Source organism: Schistocerca cancellata, chromosome 1, assembly GCF_023864275.1.
Source record: "Schistocerca cancellata isolate TAMUIC-IGC-003103 chromosome 1, iqSchCanc2.1, whole genome shotgun sequence".
Classification (NCBI taxonomy): domain Eukaryota; kingdom Metazoa; phylum Arthropoda; class Insecta; order Orthoptera; family Acrididae; genus Schistocerca; species Schistocerca cancellata.
This window is the reverse complement of record NC_064626.1, coordinates 625,837,725-625,861,437: the sequence shown is the minus strand read 5'-3', so window position 1 is coordinate 625,861,437 and position 23,713 is coordinate 625,837,725.

The following is a 23,713-nucleotide window of genomic DNA, read 5'->3' as shown; positions in this document are numbered from 1 at the left end:
TAAGATGAACGGAATCTTTAAAAAAGGCAGTTACAGAAGTACGACAGACTAATGTAAAGGCAAGTAAGCTAACTGTAAAGAAACCTTGGGTAACATCAGAAGTAGTTCATTTTATCGACGAAAGATAGTAGTACAAAATGTTCAGGGAAAGACAGGCATACAACAATATAAACTACTTGCGTATGAAAAAACAGGAAATGCCTAGAGACCAAGGCGATACGGTTGAAAGAAAAGTGCGAAGAAATCGAACCGAAAATAATAATCATTGTCTGGTAGAGTGATACCTCAAATGCAAAACTGAAAACAGCGTCAGGCGAAAGTAAAAGCAAATTCAACATTAAGCGTGAAATGGGACATCCACTGTGAACCGATGAGGAGAGTCCGAGTAAGTAGAAAGAGTGTCTTGAAAGGCTTTACAACGGGAAAGACTTACCCGATAACGTGATAGAAGAAGAAATGGCGGTCGATGTGGAAGACATTGGGATCCAGTACTAGAATCAGAGGTTATGAGAGCTTGGAAGACTTGCGGTCAAATGTAGCGGGAGGGATATCATATATGCAATACCGAAGGCAGCATGGACATATTAGTGCGAGAACTATCGTACAATGAGCTTAAGTAGGTCGGGAGTAAAGTCAAGCAGAAATAAAAGAGAACTGTTGTTAAGTAGCAGTCACGGAAGAGGTGTAGGCCAGTTGCTACAGGATAGGTTAGGAATGGGGTACCAGGTCACAAGCATTGTGAAACCTAGTGCTAAGCTTAGCTAGGTTACTGAAAACCTAGGGGCCTTGTGCAAAGATTTTTATGGCGAGGACCACGTTCTTGTAGTAGTAGGTGCAGGAAACAGCCTGGCTAGCAATTTGGACTATAGTATTAGGTGTGACCTGGATGTAATAGGTGCAGCAACAGCTCACACTCACGTGGGGTTTGTGGAGGTTTCGCAGCGCCATGACCAGCCCTGGATAAATACGGCTGCCAACCGTGTTAACAAAGATCTGGGGGGGGGGGGGGGGGAGGGGTTACTGTTGGCAGAAACTAAATCTGATATCTGTGCTGTGATTGTTGATGCAATTGGGAGATGAGGTTACACTAGTCATGGCCTGCCCCTGAATAGGAGGGGGAATGATAGATTAGTTGATCTTCTGCAAGAAAATGTAAGGAGGACGACATGCACACAAGAGCAAATACCTGTAATTACTGGAATCAGAGGACACATTTTGTAGGTTAGAGTCAAGTTACAGACAGAGAGTACTGAAAGAGATTAAAACAGAACAGTGCCAAGGTGTCTGTAGCAGTATCCAAAGAAATTTGTATGTTTCATCAGAACATTAGAGGACTGAAAAATAAGATAGATGAGCTTCTTGTATGCCTAAAAAATTGGGTTAATTCTGAAGGTATAGATGTTTTGTGTCTCTCTGAACACCTTGTAACCGCAGGGATGGAGAAGTTAAATTTAAGGGGCTACAGATTAGCATCTTATTCATGTTGAGTCAATACGGAAAAAGGAGGAGTAGCTACTTATATAAAAACTGGACACAAAGTCATAAATGTTGAGACAAATAGTTTTTGTGTAGATCAGATCCTTGAAGCATGTGCTTATGAGATGCTACTGCAATACACTTCTATAGTAATTGTAACAATCTACAGATCCCCTCAAGGTAACTTTCAGCTATTTATGAAAAATCGTGAGGCATTATTGAGCTACCTGTCAGACAAAAAGAAGCAGTTAGTGGTTTGTGGTGCTTTTAATGTAGATTTCTTAAAAGATACAGATAGGAAAAATTAGGTAGAACCTTTGTTTGGTTGTTACAATCTAGTATCTGCTGTAAATTTTCCAACTCGTGTGCAGCAGGATAATAGGTCACTTATCGATAACATTTTCATAGACAGTGCTCAGGCAGAAATAAGTAATGAGTAACCGGTTGTTTAAGGGGTTATCTGATCATGACGCACAGTTAAAGAAAGTAACGCATACAGCACCATACAGGATTCAGGCAGGTTCATACAAGGCAGGGAGGCTTATTAATGCGAACAGGATACAGAGCATTAAGTGCAGCCTAGAAGAGGTAGAATGGAATGAAGTATACACAGAAAATACTGCTGATGCAAAATTCAAATTATTCCACCGTAAATTTGTCTCAGTATTTGAGAGTTGCTCTCCTGAAACGTTATCGAAAAAAGCCATTACAAAGTCAAGGAAACCATGGATTACTAAGGGAGCTAAGATATCGTGTAAGAGGAAGTGGGAATATAAAGACAGGCCAGAGTAAGTTAAGATCCGACGTCACCTGCTTACTACAAAAGATTCTGTAATATTTTAAGGAAAGTCATTAAGAAGTCAAGAAGTTTGTGTTCTGACATATATTAATAGTGCGGATAATAAGATTAAAACTATATGGAATATTGTCAAATGGGAGATGGTGCAGCCTGACAGTGCACAGCATACCATAGCAATAAAGCTGAATGATGATGTTTTGAGTGATAATTTACAAGTTACAAGTATTTTTAACAATTCCTTTTTGAATGTAGCAGAAAAAATAGGGTTAAAGGGTTCAGTTGAAGCAGCAAAAAGTATGTTAAAATGTCATTCCCCATTAGTTTAGGCCTATAGAAATAGCACCAACATCCCCCACTGAAATTAAGGGAATTATAAATATACTGAAAAACAATAGCTCATGTGGTGTTGATGGAGTCTCTGTCAGAGTTTTGAAGTGTTGTTCCAATTTAATAAGTGGAGTCCTTAGCGATATATGTAATGCTTCGCTGGCACAGGGAATTTTTCCAGTCAGATTGAAATAAGCATTGGTCAAACCTCTTCATAAGAAAGGGGACAAGAGTGACTTAAATAATTATAGACCAATCTCATTGCTAACTTCATTTTCTAAAATATTCGAAAAAGTTACGTATTCAACAGTACTCTCACAATTAAGTGAAAATAATTTACTCAGCATTTTACAGTTTGGATTCTGGAAGGGTTACTCGACTGAGAATGCTATCTACACATTTATCCATGAAATAGTTCAAGCCCTAAATAACAAATTACCGCTACTTGGTATTTTTGTGATCTCTCCAAGGAATTTGACTGTGTGGATCATGTCACACTCTTAGAAAAACTCTGGTTTTGTGGAATTGAGGGCTATACACACAATTGGTTTGAATCATACTTAATGAACAGGAAGCAAAAGGTTGTGCTGAATAGCACAAATAATGTTGGGAGGGTGGTAAATTCTAGTGAATGGTGAGTTATCACAAAGGGCGTCCCACAGGGTTCAATTTTAGGTCCTCTGATGTTCGTTATTCATGTGAATGACCTCCCACTCAACGTTCAGCAAGTGGAACTAGTACTTTTTGCAGATGAAACGAGTGTCATAATAAAGCCCATTCCAGAAAAAGCAGCTGAAGATACTGTTAAGGATGTATTTCAAAGAATTATTAAGTGGTTCTCAGAAAATGTACTCTGCTCTGATTTTGAAAAAACTCACTATATCCACTTCTGTACGCCGAATATAGTCATACCGACAATTTATGTAGCATATAAACACGGCTCAGTTAACAGGGTAGATTTCTCAAAATTTTTGGGTGTTCACATTGATGACAACTTTAATTGGAAGAAGCATATTACTGAGCTTCTCAAACAACTAAGTTCAGCTTCTTTCACTATTCGTGTAATCGCTAGTCTTGGTAATAAACAGATCAGCCTCCTAACGTACTTTGCATGTTTCCTCTCAATAATGTCTTACAGAATAGTTCTCTGGGGTAATCACCACATAGACATAAAGTATTGATTGCAAAAAAGAGAACAGTGAGGATAATTTGAGCGGTTCTAGGCGCTACAGTCTGGAACCGCGTGACAGCTACGGTCGCAGGTTCGAATCCTGCCCCGGGCATGGATGTGTGTGATGTCCTTAGGTTGGTTAGGTTTAAGTAGTTTTAAGTTCTAGGAGACTGATGACCTCAGAAATTAAGTCCCATAGTGCTCAGAGTCATTTGAACAATTTTTTTGAGAATAATTAGTGGTGTTCACCCAAGGACCTCATGTAGGCACCTTTGCAAGGAGTTAGGTATTTTAACTGCACCATTAGAGTAAATATATTCGCTAATGAAATTCGTTACTAGTAATCCATCTCGATTCGCGAAGGACAGTGATGTTCATACGTACAACACTAGAGGGAAAAATGAGCTTTCATATCCGTTATTGAAGCTGTCAGTTGCTCAAAAAGGAATACATTATTCAGAAACAAAAATCTTTGATAATTTGCCTAGCAAAATAAAGTGTCTGGCAGGTAGCAGATCAATTTTAAATGTAGCTTAAAATCATTTCTTTTGGACAACTCCTATTCCATGTTCGAGTTTCTGTTTCAGAAATGGTAAAAAAAGAAAATTATACATCTAAATGTAGTTGCATGTCTAGAACTAAAAATTTCAGTATTATTAATATTAGCACTTTTTATGTGTGTATATACATCTTGTAATATGACCTGTTCCACATAATATCGATAAAATAGTCGGGAAAATGTTATACGGAACATGACATAACTAATACTAATACTAATCAGCAACTCATACATCCACGTTATTAACAAGTATGGTATACAAAAAAATGGGAAAGAAGATCGACGAGGTTATATGACGAACAGTTTAGCTATCGGACAGGAAAAGACACCAGAGAGGCAGTACTGACGTAGTGCCTGGTAATGGAAGGCGCACTTACGAAAAATAAAGACAAGATATAAGAATCATGGATGTACAAAAAGAAAATTGGTACAAGATGTTCAAAGATCTGAGAAAAATCGGAGTAAGCAACAGGGAAAGACGGATGATATACAATAGGTACAAGAACTGTAACGGAACAATAATGTAGGGACACCTATAACCGAATGTTCTGCTGCAGGTTGTAGAAAGAGAGATGTAGACTGTCTCCATTACTGTTCAGACTGTAAACATAAGAAACTATGACGGAAATGAAGGAATGTTAAACGTCGGGACTGAAGTTCAGGTTCAAATGATATCAATGATAAAATACGCTGATGACATCGCTATCCTCAGTGATAATGCGGAAGAATTACAGGACCTATTGCACGTACAGTCTAATGATTACAGAATATGGACATAGAGTAAGCCGAAGGAATACGAAAATAAGGGAAGCCGCAGAAATGGGGATAGCGAGGAACTTAACATCAATATTGGTTGCCACGAAGCAGACGATCCTAAGGAAGTTTATTAGCACAGGCAAGGAAGGAATTCCTGCCGGAAATAAATCTACTAGTATCAAATATAGGCCATTATTTGGAGAAAAAATTCCCGAAAATATATGATTGGAGCACGGAATTCTATGGTCGTTAACCGTGATCTGTGTTATAAGTCTTAAAAGATGAGAATGGAGGCGTTTGAGGTGTGGGTGGTGCTGTAGAAATAAGTTGAAAATTAGCTAACCCGATTAGACGTTAGGAGGTTCTCCGCAGAATAGGCGAGGTAAGAAACTTATGGAGACCACTGGCAAAGAGAAGGAACAGGATGATAGTGGGGAATATCTTTGACAGTGCTAGTGGAAACGGTATAGGTTGAAACTGTATGGAATGACAGAGAATGAAATAAGAGAACAAATAATTAAGGACTTTCGTGTGTAAATGCTTCTGTGAAATAAAAAGATGTATACTATTCAATTCAGTCTCAAGACAGATGAGAAAAGTATAGCGTACAGCGAATACACTAATTGTTTCGAGAATGCAGAGGGGTCGTGGCTTTCTGCTACGTACCATGTTTAACCTAGGTGCCTCTCAGACATCTTCAGGTGAGTCATCGAACATGGATGAAATACTGTCCGTGATGACAAACGACGACCGGCTGCATTCTGCCATATTATCGAGTATTCAATAAACAGTGAAAACTTCAACATTTGTAAGGCTAATGTAATTCTCTCACACCACAATCGGAGACTCTACAATGTCACAATTACATACTCGAAAAAAAAAAAAAAGGTTTGCATGACTCCGATTCACAAAGCTCATGAAGATAGATGTTGACTGTTAATATTGTATCACAGACACAGTCCCTTTGACTGTTCAGAGATGTAACTAAACCCACCAAAGGTTGTAAACAACCTTGCATCAGCATCGCCTACTAGACGGACGGGGTACGATGGTCGATGAGTTCCAGTAATACCAACAGGAAGGAAGTACGTGGCTCGTGTTGTCTGTAGTTCAACCATACCTAGACGTGCACAGTAAGCTGAATGATGCTCAACTTCACTCCCGACCTCCACGGCGAGGCCCATCTTTGCAACCACGACACCACGCAGCGCGGAACAGATGGGCCCAACAACTTGCGGAATGGGCAGCTCAAGATAATCATCACTTTCTCTTCACCGATGAGTGTCACATATGCCTTAAACCAGACAACCGACGGAGACGTGTTTCGAGGCAACCCTGTCGGGCTGAACGCCTTAGACACACTGTCCAGCGAATGCAGCATGGTGGAGGTTCCCTGCTGATTTGGGGTGGCATAGCTTGGGGCCGACGTACGCAGCTGGTGGTCATGGGAGGCGCCATAACGGCTGTACGATACCTGAATGCCATCCGCCGAGAGATTGCACAACCATATCGGCAGCATATTAGCGAGGCATTCGTCTTCATGGTCAACAATTCGCACCGCCATGGTGCACATCTTGTGAATGACTTCCTTTAGGATAACGACACCGCTTGACTAGAGTGGCCAGCATGTTCTACAGATACGAACCCTATCGAACATCCCTAGGATAGATTGAAAAGGGCTGTTTATGGACAACGTGACCCACCAACTACTGTGAGGGATCTACGCCGGATCGCCGTTGAGGAGTGGGACAATCTGGACGAACAGTGCCTTGATGGACTTGTGGATAGTATGCCAAGACGAATACAGGCATGCATCAATGCAAGAGGACGTGCTGCTGGATATTACAGGTACCGGTGTGTACAGCAATCTGGACCACCAGTTCTGAAGGTCTCTCTGTATGGCAGTGCAGCATGCAATGTGTGGTTTCCATTAACAATAAAAAAGGTGGAAGTGATGTTTATATTAATCTCTATTCCAATTTTTTGTACAGGTTCTGGAACTCTTGGAACCGAGGTTACGCAAAACTTTTTTCTGGTGTGTGTATTTATGTAACGTAGAATGGGATCCCAATTTGTATTCGCTATGTGATGCCGTTATGGAAGTCCGGACGCGATTCAGTCACCTTGTCTTTAACTTAAAGTAGCTGTGATTTATTTTACATGAGCTCTACTGACCTATTGAGGCCGTTTCGTTGCGAGCATCTTTCATACATCGCGCACCTTCGCTATGCGTACTTTCAACAGAATGGTGAAATTACAGCAAACTGGGAGCATACGGATTACATTCACGTGATTGGAAACTACGAACCTGTTAAAATTACGTAAAATAGTTTGCTTTCTACATTGCCTTTTGCATATGAAATTGCTGTTCATAATGCTGGGCCTTTGAACTCACTTTCATTTACTACGAAACATGTAGGTGATTGGTATTCGTTGCGAGTTAACTATCTGTAACTTAAAGCATACTTACGAAGAGAGTCTCCCATCAAAGTATACCTCTAAATTCTTTGTAAAGATATCTGTACTCACTTTCGCAGCATAATTTTCAGAAGAAAGTTACGTGTTTTGGCTTTATTTTTCTTCGTAGCCGCAATGGCTGTCTTGTAGATCGAGTTCATTCAAGTACTGAACTTTCCATACATTTGAGTATCGTGAGTTCATTGTCTTACGTCTTTCTTTGGTTTACAGATTCTGCGATGTTATCTTGCCTCCATTCTTGATTATATAGCTTTTGTTTCGTTCAAAATGTACTCCATTAAATTTCACTACAGCTTCACACCGAAGCCGGCAACGAAAACCGATACCACAGAGGCTAGCAAAGTGTCTCTGCGATCCGCGTCGACGTATGGAAGGCGCTCCTGGAGACCATGCCTCCCGTCTCACCACTGATCGCCTTCCTAATGACGTCAATGCACTGTCGACCACGCAGCTACTATCTCATTGTCTTAATTCTTCGCTCGTTCTTCCAGTCGCGAGATGCTCTTTTTTATTTGTAAGTAGTTTCGAATTATTTCTCCCGCAATATCTGTCTGTAAGTGCGACTCCTGACTACGTTAATGAAACACAAAGCCGCTCACAAAAATACACTGACTGAAAAAACTGCAACACCAAAACGTAATTAGCTTCAAGTAATGATATTTCAGGAATACATTTGTGTAGGTAAACACATTTAAATGATTAAAATTATAAGGTCACAGGTTAATGCAAGAGCGATATAAGCATTTGCAAATGTGAAATGGTGGTACATTAATAACCAATGTAGCTGCCAGAACGGTGAATGCAAGCATACAAATGTGCGTGTATTGTGTTATACAGTGTCGGGTGTCAGCTTGTGGGACGAGATGCATGGCTGCAGCACTTGGTCGTTCACTCGAGGGACAGTTAATGCTGGTTTTGAAATGTGCTGGACTTGTCGTCTGATGATTTCTCATATGTGCTCGACTGGAGGCAGATCTGGTGATCGAGCAGGCCAAGGCAACATGTCGGCACTCAGTAGAGCATGTTGAGCTACAACAGAGGTATGAGGGCGAGCGTTATCCTCTTGTAAACACCCCCTTGAATTCCGTCCATAAATACAGCACGACAGTTGGTATCACTAGACTGCCGTACAAATTTCCATCCAGGTTGCGGATAATAATTGCTTCTGGTGTCTTAAGTAATTGCACCCCCGACCAGAACTCCATTGCGTCTAGCACGCAGACAGTCTCGTTGCAGCCCCTGAACTGCCCTCCTATCCAGCACATGTCCATCACTGTCACCATGGCTGAACCAGTTTTCACAAGAAAACGCAACAGACCTCCATGCTGAACCTTCAGTGAGCTCTCGCTTGACAAAGCTGTAGTCGCAAATGGAATGCATGCTACAAGGGGTGTGGTCCTGAGCTATCCTTGATGTAACCGATTTGTAACATCTGGTCGTGTCACTATGGTGCCAACTGCTGCTGAAATTGCGGTTCTAGATGCACTACGATGCGTTAGAACCATACGCCGATCGGGATGATCTTCTCTTTCGGTAGAGCCACGTGATTGTCCGGATCCCGGGCTTCTTTCGACAGTAAGTTCTCCTTATGACCGCTGCCAACAGTCGTATACGGTGGCTACATTAAAGCTAATTCTTTCTGCAATGTCGCACAAGGGTCGTCCAGCTTCTCGTAGCCCTATTACACGACCTCGTTGCAGCTCAGTTGAGGCTTGATAATGGCATTTTTGTCACTTAATGGCATTCTTGGCTAACATCAACTCACCACCCCCTGTCTCAAAGACAAGTAACGCTCACGACCGTTATAGCATGTACATAAGGCAAATCTGATTTGCATCGTCATAGTAGCGCTAGTCGTTCCATTCTTATTCTACTGATGTGATATGTGAACAGGTATCGTCTTTCAGAATTATAAGCAGGCCTACCAACCTTGGTCTTCTTGGTGTTGTGTCTTTTTTGTTCTGTCAGCGTGTAAGGAAAGGATCTGAGTTAGTAATTGGAGCTATGTTAATGGCTGCCGGTGCTTATATTGCAAGGGCATATTTGATTCATCACACTCTAGTAGCTATAGGACTGTCATCCGTGCGATAACCAATAACACAGGAACTTGAGCGCAACTGAGATAAAGCTACGATCTTCCCTGTGTGTGTGATGCTTCAAGGATCCGAACGTGCGTTAAGACTGATCGCTGCATGAGGCGTGATCGGATGGTCAAATTGAAAATCTGTGCCTGAGAATGAGTAGTGGTTGGAATTGAATTCTTGTCTGTTTCTCAAATTTAATGGATCTCTAGTAATCAACACATCATGTATGACTTACCTCGCTCTCGGGTTAACTACAATGTCAACACGAAACACTTCAGGCACATAATGTGTCGCAAGGCGCTGAGAAGTTGCGGCTACGACAGTCCGGTTGCCAGCTACTTATCGACCTCTGTGGAGTGCTGGCCACCGTTAATCATAATTGCCCCTTGGGATGGGCAAGGTGGAGGGGGGGGACTGGGTGGGGGTGGCGGGGGCGGACCGGTCTGGCCGTGTTATTGCGTGGCTGCGGCGGAAATTGCTGCGGCAGGCGGCGCCGGCTCAGCGGCGTTCAGCGGCCCGATGTCCAGGGGGGGGGGGGGGGGGCTGGGCTACTCGAGGCCAGCTCCGGACACTGCTCTTCAGACCGCTGACAAGTGTCCAGCGGGTACCAAACGCTCTAGCCAGCCCCCTTTCACAGGGTCAAGTATTATTCCTTAACTTTGATTTCATCAAAACTGAGCTAGCAACGAGATCTTTTGTAAGCATACCAAACGTCACGACAGTACCGTATAACCCTACTTCTGTCGATCATTTGTGTCTTTGATTCCGTAAAACTCCAAAATTTCAGGGTCAGTCTGCTACGTTTTACATCCTGTTTCAAATAGGATCTATCATTGCTTTATAGCAATGTGAATGGGTGATTTAGCGATCCAATCGATGAGCCATGGGATGTCTAAGTGTTCGTCAAAACAAGAATGTGTAGTGACGGACTTCCTCCATTGTGAGTCATTGCAGTATGTTTCGTTTATGATTTAACTATGTAAAAGAACTCAAATGTACTAAGTGCATTTTCAAACTTAATTCAATTTTCTTTTTTTTTAGTTTAAAAGTCCCGAATTCCCGAAATGCGGAAGTAATCCGAACATATTATAAACATCTATGTATGCAAGTGTGTGTGTGTGTGTGTGTGTGTGTGTGTCTGTGTGTGTGCGTTCCAAATTCAAATGGCTCTGAGCACTATGGGACTTAACTGCTGAGGTCATGAGTCCCCTAGAACTTAGAACTACTTAAACCTAACTAACCTAAGGACACACACACATCCATGCCCGAGGCAGGATTCGAACTTGCGATGGTAGCGGTCGCGCGGTTCCAGACTGTAGCGCCTAGAACCGCTTGGCCACTCCGGCCGGCTGTGTGTTCCACATCTGCTCCTAAACTACTGGACCGATTTCTACCACACTTGGTACACATATCCCTTACCCTCTCTCAACAATCGCTGTTGGTGTAGAAACCACCTACCTGTCATAGTTCAGAGATACACCATAAGCAATGACGATTATTTAAGTTGTTATCTAGAATGTATTACACTAGCGGTATGCCATCAGAGTTATGGAAACACACAACTGAGAAGATTGCAAGAGTCGGTAAGCGTGAGAGCTACCGCACAATCAACATAACAGCTAATGCACCTAAGTTGCTGACAAGAATAATATACAGAAAAACGGAAAAGAAAATTGATGAGCAGTCAGATGAATTCAATTCGGATTCAGCAAAGGTAAAGGCACCAGAGAGACAGTTCTGACGTTACAGTTGATTAGAGAAGCAAAATCAAGACACTTCCATAGGATTTTTCGACCTAGAGGAACAATTCGACATAGTAAATTGGATGAAGATTATTGAAATTCTGAGAAAAAAAAGGATAAGCCGTATGGAAAGAGGGATAATATACAATATGTACAAGACCCAACAGGGATCAGTCAGAGAGGAAAACCAAGAACGAAGTGCGCGGATTGGAAACGTTGTAAGACAGACAAGTAATATTTCACCTCATTTGTTCAAATTATTCTTCGAAGCAGCAGTGATGGTAATAGAAGAGAGGTTCAAGAGTGGGTTTACAATTAAAATCAAGCTCAAAGGATATCTCTGTTAAGATTCCCTGGTGACATTACTATGCTCAGCAAAAGCGAAGAAGAATTACAGGATCTGTCGAATCGAGTGAACAGTCTAATGAGTTCAGAATATATATTTGCCGTAAGTAGCAGAAAGACGAAAGTAATGAGAAGTACCAGAAATGCGAACAGCGTGATCATGAAATCATAGTTCGTGATCACGAACTAGATGAAGTTGAGGAATTCTGCTGTCTGTCAGGAAAATAAGGACGCAAAAAGCAGATTAACACAGGCAACAAGGGCATTTCCGGCCCCCAAGAAGTCTATTAGTGTGAAACATAGGTCTCAATTTGAGGAAGAAATTTCTGAGAAAGTACTATTTGACCACAGAGTTGTAGGGGAGTGGAACATATAATCTGGGGAAACCGGAAAAGAAAAGAATCCGAGCATTTTAAATGTGGAGCTACAGACGAATGGTTGAAAATCAGGCGGGCTGAATAATTTACATCGTTCCAGAAAGAGCTGTAAGGGTAAAAGCTGTAGAGGAAGCAGATAATTGAGGACGCAGAAGAAAAAAATGGGTGCAGGAAAGGAATTCATGGCGGGGCAGATCAGACTAGTCAAAAGACGGGCGAGGTGCGTTAAAAACTGCCTCGTCATGTATGATGTTTAATCGTAATAGTTCTTTTCTACTAATTTTTCGCCGGCCCATATGACCGGGCGGCTCTAGGGGCGTCAGTCTGGAACCGCGTGACCGCTACGGTCGCAGGTTCGATTCCTGCCTCGAGCATGGATGTGTGTGATGTACTTAGGTTAGTTAGGTTTAAGTAGTTCTAAGTTCTAGGCGACTGGTGACTACAGATGTTATGGCCCATAGTGCTCAGAGCCATTTTGAACTAATTGCATTGACAATAAGTTGCGCAGACATTATCCACATACGCATCTCAATGCACCACCAAATTTGTATCGTGGTATCACTCGTATTTGAAGAAATATGACTTTCACTGAGATGCGTAATGTGAAAACCCCCGCATTATGCACGACGCTTAAGTTTGTAACTTCTTTGCTATTCGTAACACATACTGGAGACGGTAGTCACATGTGTCGCTCAATGTGCCTACACAAATATAGCATTGTAAGATGCACAGTTCCGGAGATATGATGTCGTAAACACTGAAATACTTGAAAAAATATCGTCATATCCATAAAGATTTAATATATTTATTCTTTGTTACTGAGACACTGGTACAGGCGTGGAAAATTAAGGAAATCCCTGACAGCTGGCAGCGCTTTAGACAGCTTTCAGCTACGAGAATCAAACGGCTTAAGCAAAAATAGTCTTCATTTATAGAGCTATGAAGAGAACTTGCATAGAGATTAGAGACGTTTATAAAATCGTGTTGTAGGCACGCGAAGTAGCTGCACCCAGCTCACAGAAAATCTCCGTGATGTTACATTAGAAACGCAGTTCACGTCTTCTCTTCGTTTCAAATAGAAAATTGGCAACATAAATATTGGGGAATTCCGGTTTTGACAGATAGCATAGAAATACATGAGTATAACGCGTATGTAACTGTAGGTTTACTGTGTCCCACTTAAGATAACATATAAAATTAAGTGTAATAGGAACTGTAAGTAAAAAGTGAAGCACGGTAAATTTCTGTCTCTGTAACGTAAAAAAGACACGAGAAACAGGTGAAAGGGAGAACTAAGGGAGAGGAAGTGAGTTGTATCAAAGTCGGCATAGGGGGAGTTTCGGTGCTCTGTAACTACGGAAAGAAATGTTAATTTTGAGTCAATAAATGAACAATGACATGGGTACTGAAGCCACAAAGAGGGGTGATTTAAAGAAACAAGGAGACTGAAACCATTCTTTGAAGATAACTATAAGAGTAAAGAAGACACTTCCATAGTGCCATTGCTGTATGAGTAACTGCAGTTTTGATATGAACTTTTCCATAAGCAGATTATTCAAAACAAGAGGGAAATTCGAGAGGAGAATAGAAGACAGAAGATATATCTAGAGAGAGTCGACACAGTAGATTTTTCAGGATCAAAGAACTTGAGACAGTGCAAGATATACAAATGCGTAGGTTTTCAACAAAAAATTTTGAGTGGACCGAACAATAGGAATGACTGTGTATGTACGACTGTATGTTTTGATAGAACGAAAGGGCCTGTGAACCATAACGACTTTAAATGGCACGAATGGACTGTTCAGTGATATGTTGTACTACGAGAACACACTTGGAACAGTGTATTGATTGTCAAAGATGTTAATGTGACTGGGAAGCAGTGATATGCTTTGAACATGGAAGTTAAAATAACTTTACACCATGCCAGCTAAATAATGTTTGTATAGATGTTGATTATTATCTACGATAACTGTGGATATATTTTATGTAATTGCTTACAAGACCTTACCGGATATCCCATCTCATGCGATTTAGTACGTCCTCAAATTCGTTTTGAAGCAACTATCTGATGGATAATATCTTTCTTACAATTTTAGGCCCCCAATTGAGGGCCCATGGACATATTACCAGGTTCCTCTAGTACAGCAGAATATGTGGCACACCACAGATCCAGATCTCCTACTGCAGCAGTTACATCTTGTGAGAGGAACGACCTACTGTTTTAGGGCATCCATTTTCATAACAACAAGCGGCTGAGAGTGTACATACGGAGCAAATAACGTGCCACTGACAGTATTTCAATATAGTTAACGCCAAAGTACACCACAGCTATTTTAATTATTCCGAAAGTTAATAATAAAACTAAGTATATTCAGTTCTGCATACATAGATGTTTCCATATAGTGAACAGATAGATGCATCAGAACTGTTAATTATTCCAAAATTTGATATCAAGGATAAATACATTGTATTATGCAGAGAAATTAAGATAGTACTCGCAGTCAACTCCTGCAAAATACTCAAGTAGAAAAACGTTGTGCGTTTACACGAAAAGTGTGAAACTGTTGAATGCCAAATTTATTTTCTTGAACTGCAATTAGTTACGCAGAATCTGTTTAATAGAGTTTCAATAGATTAACAACAGGTAAAACATTTATAGCTTCATGCAGGAAAATTTGCGTTAGCGACGTTTATACTCAATAACTCTGTGTGAGACAAAGTGTAATTCACTGCATAAACACTATTGTAATATTATAGCTATATCTGCTTTTGCGTGAGAAGCTGTGCGCGTGGGATCTTATGTTTATCTTTAATTGCAATTGAACAGATGAGACTTGGCTAGATATTAGTACAGTGCAGAGAATTTTTCAGTTCTGACTTATTCTGATAAAACAATAGCCAGTGAAGAAATCGTCATTTGAGTTTTGTTTCAGAAATGTTACTGTTAGTACAGCCTTCATTCATACATAGAGAAAGAACCAATATTTCATGTTCGGTGGTCCAACATTTCATCAATATTAAATGTGTTAGAGTGAGTGCAGTCGTGCGGGCATAGCAGCTGTCACCTTCGAAGACCAGAGTGTCCACTGGATAATCTTGGTGCTGTACGAGAAACAACAAAACTTGATTTCAGAGAGCATTAGAATAAACACCATTGTTCTTGTAAACACGCTAAATTAGATAAGTGAGCCCAATGCATGGTGCGTAAATCAGCCTTGAAACATAGAAACATATCCTGCCTCAGCTACATCCTACAAACACTTGGTGTTACACGTCTCAATGGTGTATCTGTATATTCGACTCCTCGCGCCGAATGAATATAAGCAAACTAACATAGTGTCTGACCTGAATAAATCCATCCAGTCTTTTAACTTCCAGTTCTTCATTCTTAGTGTCGAGGGGATCATAATTATAGAACTGAACTAACTTGAAGTACCACACGGTGCGGCGACGAATCTCCCAGCACGAAGGCTATTTATGAAGCAAACAATTCACAGAGAAAACTTCCCAGTATGGCTAGGATCCCTACATACTTAGTAGCTCAAAAGCTAAAATACTTTCTTTTGGAATATTATACTTACGAAACTAGCTACATACCACACATTGCTAAATGTGCATCACCTGAAATCTTCTTTTGGAATATTATACTTTCGAAAATAGCTACATACCACACATTGGTAAATGTGCATCACATGAAATACTCTATAAGCAAAGATCTCCTGTCAGTGAGACTGTTAACATGAAAATAAATAAGCAACTTAGATATAAGATCACTGAACTAACGGAAATATTTACATTTATCCTGGAGCACAACCACATCAGCTTCAACTACAAGAAACATCAATAACAAGATAGATTGGCAGTGTGGTCTAGTTTTGCTAAGCTATTAACTGACATTTGTATTAACCTCGTAGAACACGAGTAATTCTCACCTACTAAACGTATCACAAAGAAAAGCATGTAGTACAGAATAAAGTCGATGATGCAGTCATATTTTTGGTTATTCAAACAGTGAAATAGATACATTGGCCCTAGACTCCAAGAAATCGTATCTAATTCATAAAAGTATGTATTTTTTAGATCATAATATGTGTAATACCAACTACAAAATCATAATAGTCTCTACAGAAATCCTACTCCAGCAGATTTCAGCACGGATCAGTCATCATGCCTTCTTAACCATGACAGCATACTTCAGAGCCATCTTACACTGTGAAAGAAATGTCCATGACCCCATTAATAAACAGGATGTAACCAAGTAAATTAATATCCTATAATAAAGGTTACAGTCACCGAATAACTGACAAACTCTAAAACGAACTAAAAAGAAAAATCACAAATTCACTGAATATTAATCTCCATTCACTTCAACACAACTCAGTCTCCCACACAAACGAAGCTAAAGAACATCATGATATAATCCTAGGGTCCCTACCATATCAAAAAGCGAACTTACCTAAAAGTAAGATTATTAAAACCTTTTCTTTAACAGTAAACTGTAACTAAAGTTAATCACTTATTTAAAATCTTCCATTGGTCACTAAAGTAAATCGGGAACATGTAAGTACAATTGTGTTTCATGCTCTTAGCCCTCAGTTGGTCAGTGGTGCAGAAATTTTTAGATAAGGTGCAAGGAACCTCTTGATGCTTAAAGACTTTACAACTTTAAAAAATCAAGAATTGCTGCAAACACTGTAATAGAAAAACAGTGAGGTTCATTAAAAGAAACATGTTACACTACACTGGGAATTAAGAAACCCACTATGAATCTGTCAGATGAAACAGAGATAGACACACACAACTGCAATTTCTCTGACCACATCCTCAACGAGCAGACTTACTATATTAATACTCCTTTTCTAAACAATTTTCAGACGATATTTTCCACACTCAACTATAAATAACGTTTCTCCGTATGTCCTCAGATCGAGCTACATATAATGTTACCTGTATTTGTTGTAGTCAGTAAGTGTTAAGGCTCTAAATATACTGATGAGGTAAAACATTATGACCACTGCTCACTTCGAGTTTGAATACTCCCTGGTGGTGCTGTGGTCACGTGACGCCGTAAGGAAAGAATGCAAGCGCAAGAGAAAGGTACGGGCTGTCATTATAGTGAAGATATTGGCAGCAGATACGGAAATCCACGGATATAACCATTTTTGACAAAGAGCACATTGTTGTGGTGTTTCGTCTGGAAACGAGAATCTCAGATAGGGCGAATGTGATCGACTTTTAGCTTATTACTGTCATGAACTCTAGTGGAAAGTGTTTGAAGGATGATGAAATAACGAGTACGCCGTATGGTACTGAACTATCACGTCTCAACACAAAACGTGAAGGTCGGAGGATACGACAAATTCAGTCGACACTCCGAAATATCTCTTGCCGTGAACACGACGTGCAGTGAAACAGGCATGGCATACTTCAAACTTGAAAATGAAAATCATTAGCTCTTCGGTACAACCGCACACACTCACACAGTCTAAACTGTGCTTCTGAAAAATAGTTCAGCGAATTTTTCACTTAGAATCAAATTACACTGTTTCTTAAAAATTTCCCGGTTCACTTTTAGCGTCATATTTGGATAAAATTCCAAGCTTGCAATGATACACACCGTCTTCTTCGCCAGGGACTATAACTGACTGTCGTGAACTGGCAAGGTTCCCTCTTTTACACTATCATAACGGCGTCTGACTGGCTGGATTAAGTCATGATCGTAACTACATAGGTGGCGCGTTCTTCATCCTTATACACTCCTGGAAATTGAAATAAGAACACCGTGAATTCATTGTCCCAGGAAGGGGAAACTTTATTGACACATTCCTGGGGTCAGATACATCACATGACCACACTGACAGAACCACAGGCACATAGACACAGGCAACAGAGCATGCACAATGTCGGCACTAGTACAGTGTATATCCACCTTTTGCAGCAATGCAGGCTGCTATTCTCCCATGGAGACGATCGTAGAGATGCTGGATGTAGTCCTGTGGAACGGCTTGCCATGCCATTTCCACCTGGCGCCTCAGTTGGACCAGCGTTCGTGCTGGACGTGCAGACCGCGTGAGACGACGCTTCATCCAGTCCCAAACATGCTCAATGGGGGACAGATCCGGAGACCTTGCTGGCCAGGGTAGTTGACTTACACCTTCTAGAGCACGTTGGGTGGCACGGGATACATGCGGACGTGCATTGTCCTGTTGGAACAGCAAGTTCCCTTGCCGGTCTAGGAATGGTAGAACGATGGGTTCGATGACGGTTTGGATGTACCGTTCACTATTCAGTGTCCCCTCGACGATCACCAGTGGTGTACGGCCAGTGTAGGAGATCGCTCCCCACACCATGATGCCGGGTGTTGGCCCTGTGTGCCTCGGTCGTATGCAGTCCTGATTGTGGCGCTCACCTGCACGGCGCCAAACACGCATACGACCATCATTGGCACCAAGGCAGAAGCGACTCTCATCGCTGAAGACGACACGTCTCCATTCGTCCCTCCATTCACGCCTGTCGCGACACCACTGGAGGCGGGCTGCACGATGTTGGGGCGTGAGCGGAAGACGGCCTAACGGTGTGCGGGACCGTAGCCCAGCTTCATGGAGACGGTTGCGAATGGTCCTCGCCGATACCCCAGGAGCAACAGTGTCCCTAATTTGCTGGGAAGTGGCGGTGCGGTCCCCTACGGCACTACGTAGGATCCTACGGTCTTGGCGTGCATCCGTGCGTCACTGCGGTCCGGTCCCAGGTCGACGGGCACGTGCACCTTCCGCCGACCACTGGCGACAACATCGATGTACTGTGGAGACCTCACGCCCCACGTGTTGAGCAATTCGGCGGTACGTCCACCCGGCCTCCCGCATGCCCACTATATGCCCTCGCTCAAAGTCCGTCAACTGCACATACCGTTCACGTCCACGCTGTCGCGGCATGCTACCAGTGTTAAAGACTGCGATGGAGCTCCGTATGCCACGGCAAACTGGCTGACACTGACGGCGGCGGTGCACAAATGATGCGCAGCTAGCGCCATTCGACGGCCAACACCGCGGTTCCTGGTGTGTCCGCTGTGCCGTGCGTGTGATCATTGCTTGTACAGCCCTCTCGCAGTGTCCGGAGCAAGTATGGTGGGTCTGACACACCGGTGTCAATGTGTTCTTTTTTCCATTTCCAGGAGTATACATACATGGAGCATTGCTTGTAGCACCTTCCATCGCATAGGCGGTGAACTACGGGAATTATTCCTTCTTTTTCTGTTTGCGGAGTGTACTCTTTCATGCATTGCTAAGCGCATTGCCGGTGTCTCTATTGGAACTGGTTTCACAAAGACTGATTTCAACAGTTTCTCTGAGCACAGAGTCACAATAGTTCGAAGCGTGACACTGCAACTGAAAAACGTACTACACTCAACTTTTACCACACATCGAGGAGCTCTGTCGTCTGTGTGACCAACAAGATTACAAAGAATCTGCCTCAGGAAGAATTCTTCTCATTTAATTATATAAACAACTAATCTTGTAACCACATTTCCCTGGGATGAGCGTATCATGAAGCTGTGTTCATGTTCCTCAGACACCAAGTTTATAACAACCAAATAATTAAAAATATTCGGGCAATCAATCCACCTCTTTCCACCTTTCTTGTAAGTTCATGACCTTCATCATTTTCTGTTACTGATAATGTTTTATTTAGCATTAAATATGTTTTAAATATCTCATATCTCAGCTTCCTAAGAACAGCGCTCGCATATAATCCTAACAAAAATGTGAAATCAGACCAGTATTTGTACGGTAGAGTGGCGTGGTGGGACGTGACTCTAATCTCTATACCGACAATTGCTCAGCCTTCGAGACTAGACACGCCTCAACCCAGTAGTATCACAAATCGTTAAATTTTAGTTAAAGTTATTTAATCATGCGAATGTAATAGGAACTGCACACAAATCACGCATCTGACTGATACAGAAGTACACAGAATACATACCCCTATTTCATCGTAAACACTCTGTTAACATACACACGCTGACAATATTACACTCGTCAATAGTATTGCAATGCGTCGAAGTGCAGAATGGTCAACATACTTTATTACAGATACCTCCTGTTATAGTCATTAGGATTTGATTAAATCTTGTGCGCATTGAAAGTCATCTGAAACATAAATACGCTCGTTAAATGAGCCATAGCCTGGGTTGTTATTGAGAACAACAGTTCAACAACTCTCAGTAAATTTGCGTACGTTGCAGCACGTAACTTGCACCGATTATGGCGTTATTATTCATAATTTAAATGATTACCATCTCTTAACGAGAGCAAACAACTTTATAACCCGAAATAACTATAGCTACTGCTGGCTATTTACGTTACTCAAGTTAACTACCGGTACAGTTCACTACGCGAAAATCTTTCATTCACTACTATGCAAAATCACAAAAACGCATTGTATCAACCAACGTTTCATTTACTTACGGTAAATCTCAGTTTCGTTCAACCTTGTTCAGTTAAATTTAATAAACCTTCCTTATTACGATAATTCCGAACGCGGAAAATCAAAATTGTAATTCCATTGCAAACCAGCGGTATAGCAATAGCTATCTCTGCGATATTATTAACTCTCCTACGATGTGTAAACTCCATTTATTATTGTGCCTTCTACTTAGTGCTGTCTCTATAAATCCTTAAAATAACCGTTAAGTGAGTAAAGAAATTAGAATCGTTGTATATTCTTAAATAAACCCAACTGAATATTTTTTCTAATTACCTAATTTTGAATCGTAATAAAATCTGAATAAGACATCGATTCTTTGTGTTCAGCTCTTTGAAACCTGGAGTAACTGACTTATCTTTGCAAGACTGATTTTTAACTACTTTCATCAATGTAGCCACGGGTAAATTAAAGCCCGATCTCAGAATTAAGACTGACTTTTCTTTATTAGGGGCGAATTAGAACCTCACATACATCTCTCATGTGGACGAGTGACATTCAAAAAATCTAAATCCCACATAAATCGGGATAGGACAGACAAAACAAATACACGAGCAAAAATCCAACGTGCCACCACCACTTTCCTACTAACTTTAATACAGCAATCAAGGCTCATCCACTTCAGGTGTTGGCAATCGCGTTTTCTCTGATAGTCCTTAAATTAAATTTGCTAATTTTCTACTCGTTATCTTGCCAAACAATGGAACTGAATAACGTCGAATAATATTAATTGGTCCCGCTAGACTATGAAGTCTTTGTTCAAAGATAAGCATCACAAAACATATGAGCAACAATAACTGTGTCCTCTCCTACACAAGTCGTGCAGATCCTGGTTCCTGGCTTTAAATAAAGCCAACTGGCACTTAAAATCGATGGTACAGAAAATCACAAGTGTTACGATACTAACCCTGTAGTCCACACTCAAAATATTAATCAACAGAAACAGTTCAACACACAACCACCTTAGAGCGGACGTCCAAAATCACAAAAATATCGCAACCTCTCAATTACCTTACATTGTGAGTTAATACAATATCCACCAACTTCAGCCACAACGACTTCTCGAATCTTGTGCACACCTGGAATAGCACGAATCACACTATAAGTCGAGTCTGATGACTGACTAACACCTTTAAACATCAACTCCTCCAAATACGTCAACAACGTCAAGAGAAGTATTACTAAGATTTTAATGCTATTGTGGAAAATTACCGTATCACGAAAAAATATTGAAAACTGTTCAAGACACAGTCAGTAGACAGCTTCAGCTGTCACCGTATAATCACTTATTCAGATTTAATTATTTGGTTTTATAATGAACATATGGTGAAGTATTTATAGCATCATGTAATATAATCCATTCATCAACAATCATAATGCATACGATAGTACACGATTTGTATTTAAAAGATCTAATCACATTCATTTTTCTATACTGTTTTATTTTGCTGTCTACACAATTTTTATAAACATCAAAACTAATTTCATTTTTTACGACAGATTTTTTAACCCTGTAGATTTTTTGTACTCTCAATCTTCTATTTTATAACCATACATCTTAGATCGCAAGCTGACGTGTTCCAACGTAAGTATTTCATAATTTTTGGCTTTCAGTTGTCGTACACTTTCTTGATTACTTGAGAAATTTCATAAATATTATCTTTTGAATAGTCACTTATGTCAAATTCGTTTATAATTCATTTCATATCCTCACAAAAATATTTAGTTCCTGCACCGTAAGTAATAGAGTCTGTATCCATATAGCATTAATAAATAATTTCATCGTATTTTCGTTTGATTACGTTATAATGAAAATTGTACACTTTAATTTTCAAAATATTTATAATTCTCATTCCAAAGAAAATGGTTCATTGAATTTTACTATTGCATTTTTTTCATATGAGCTGCTTCAAGATCTTCTGAAAATATAGCAGTATGTTCATAATTTGGGTTTGGAACATAATCGGTGTATTGTTTTGGATATGTTTCTAATATCACCCATCATTTTACCGAAAACAGACTTATTCATTAGTTTAAAAAATCTTTTTCAATTTCGTTAGGTGCATTTTTTTCTCATTTCTGTATTAAAATCAGTGTATTTTTCCTACAAATCTGACAGGTCAAGTAACAAGCTTTAATGTATATTCGCAAATTTTTATCCAAGATTTAAACATTGTATAAGACCACTATAATGTAAAATATTTTTCTTTGTTTCTTAATGTTGTTAATGATTTATTACCTCATTCTGGTATAAATAGTAGGTCCTTCCATAAATCACTTTTTTTGGATATTCTTAATCGCCCTCCAAAATATAGCCCTTTTTTTGTCATCTGGTATTTCTAGATTTTTTCCAAATATAAAACATTCCGGATCCAATCATTCGAAATTTTAGGATGGTAAAAATTGAGATATTGAGGAATCATATAAATTATTTACAATTAAATATCCAGTTAATGTGACTGTTTTACTGGTTCAGAATTTTTCACATTTTTATTATTGTATTTGGCATACCTTTTAGTACTTTGTGTATGAGGGTGGTCTGAAAAGTTCTCGGATCGAAATGGAAGAAAAGTACTTACATCACCGAAACTGTTTATATTTTTCAATGTAGTCTCCTTGTAGATAAATGCACTTGCTCCAACGATGTTCCCGTGTCTTGATCTTATCTCGAAAATGGGTTTCCTCCGGGCATGCAAAACAGTTTCAGCTTCGGCTATCAATTCTTCGTTTTAAGTTAATCTCCGTCCACCAAAAAAAAAAAAAGAAAAAAAAATCTGTTTGGGGAAGAGATGGACGTCTGAAAGAGTCATATCAGGTGGATAAGGCGGGTACGGCAACAATTCATACCTTAGTTCGTGTAATTTTGCCATGCAGACTGGACGTGCGTGCGAACTCGCATTCTCATGATGACAGATGACTTTCTTGCTTGCTAAACCTGGCCTTTTTTCTCGTATCTTTTGTTGCAGTTTCTCCTAGATGTTACTATAGTATTCTCCAGTAACTGTGTGCCTAGTGGGGAGATAATCTACAAACAGAATCCTCTTTGCATCCCAGAACACTGTTGCCATGACCTTTCCCGCCGAAGCATTGTCTTTGCTTTCTTTGGTGGCGGAAAATT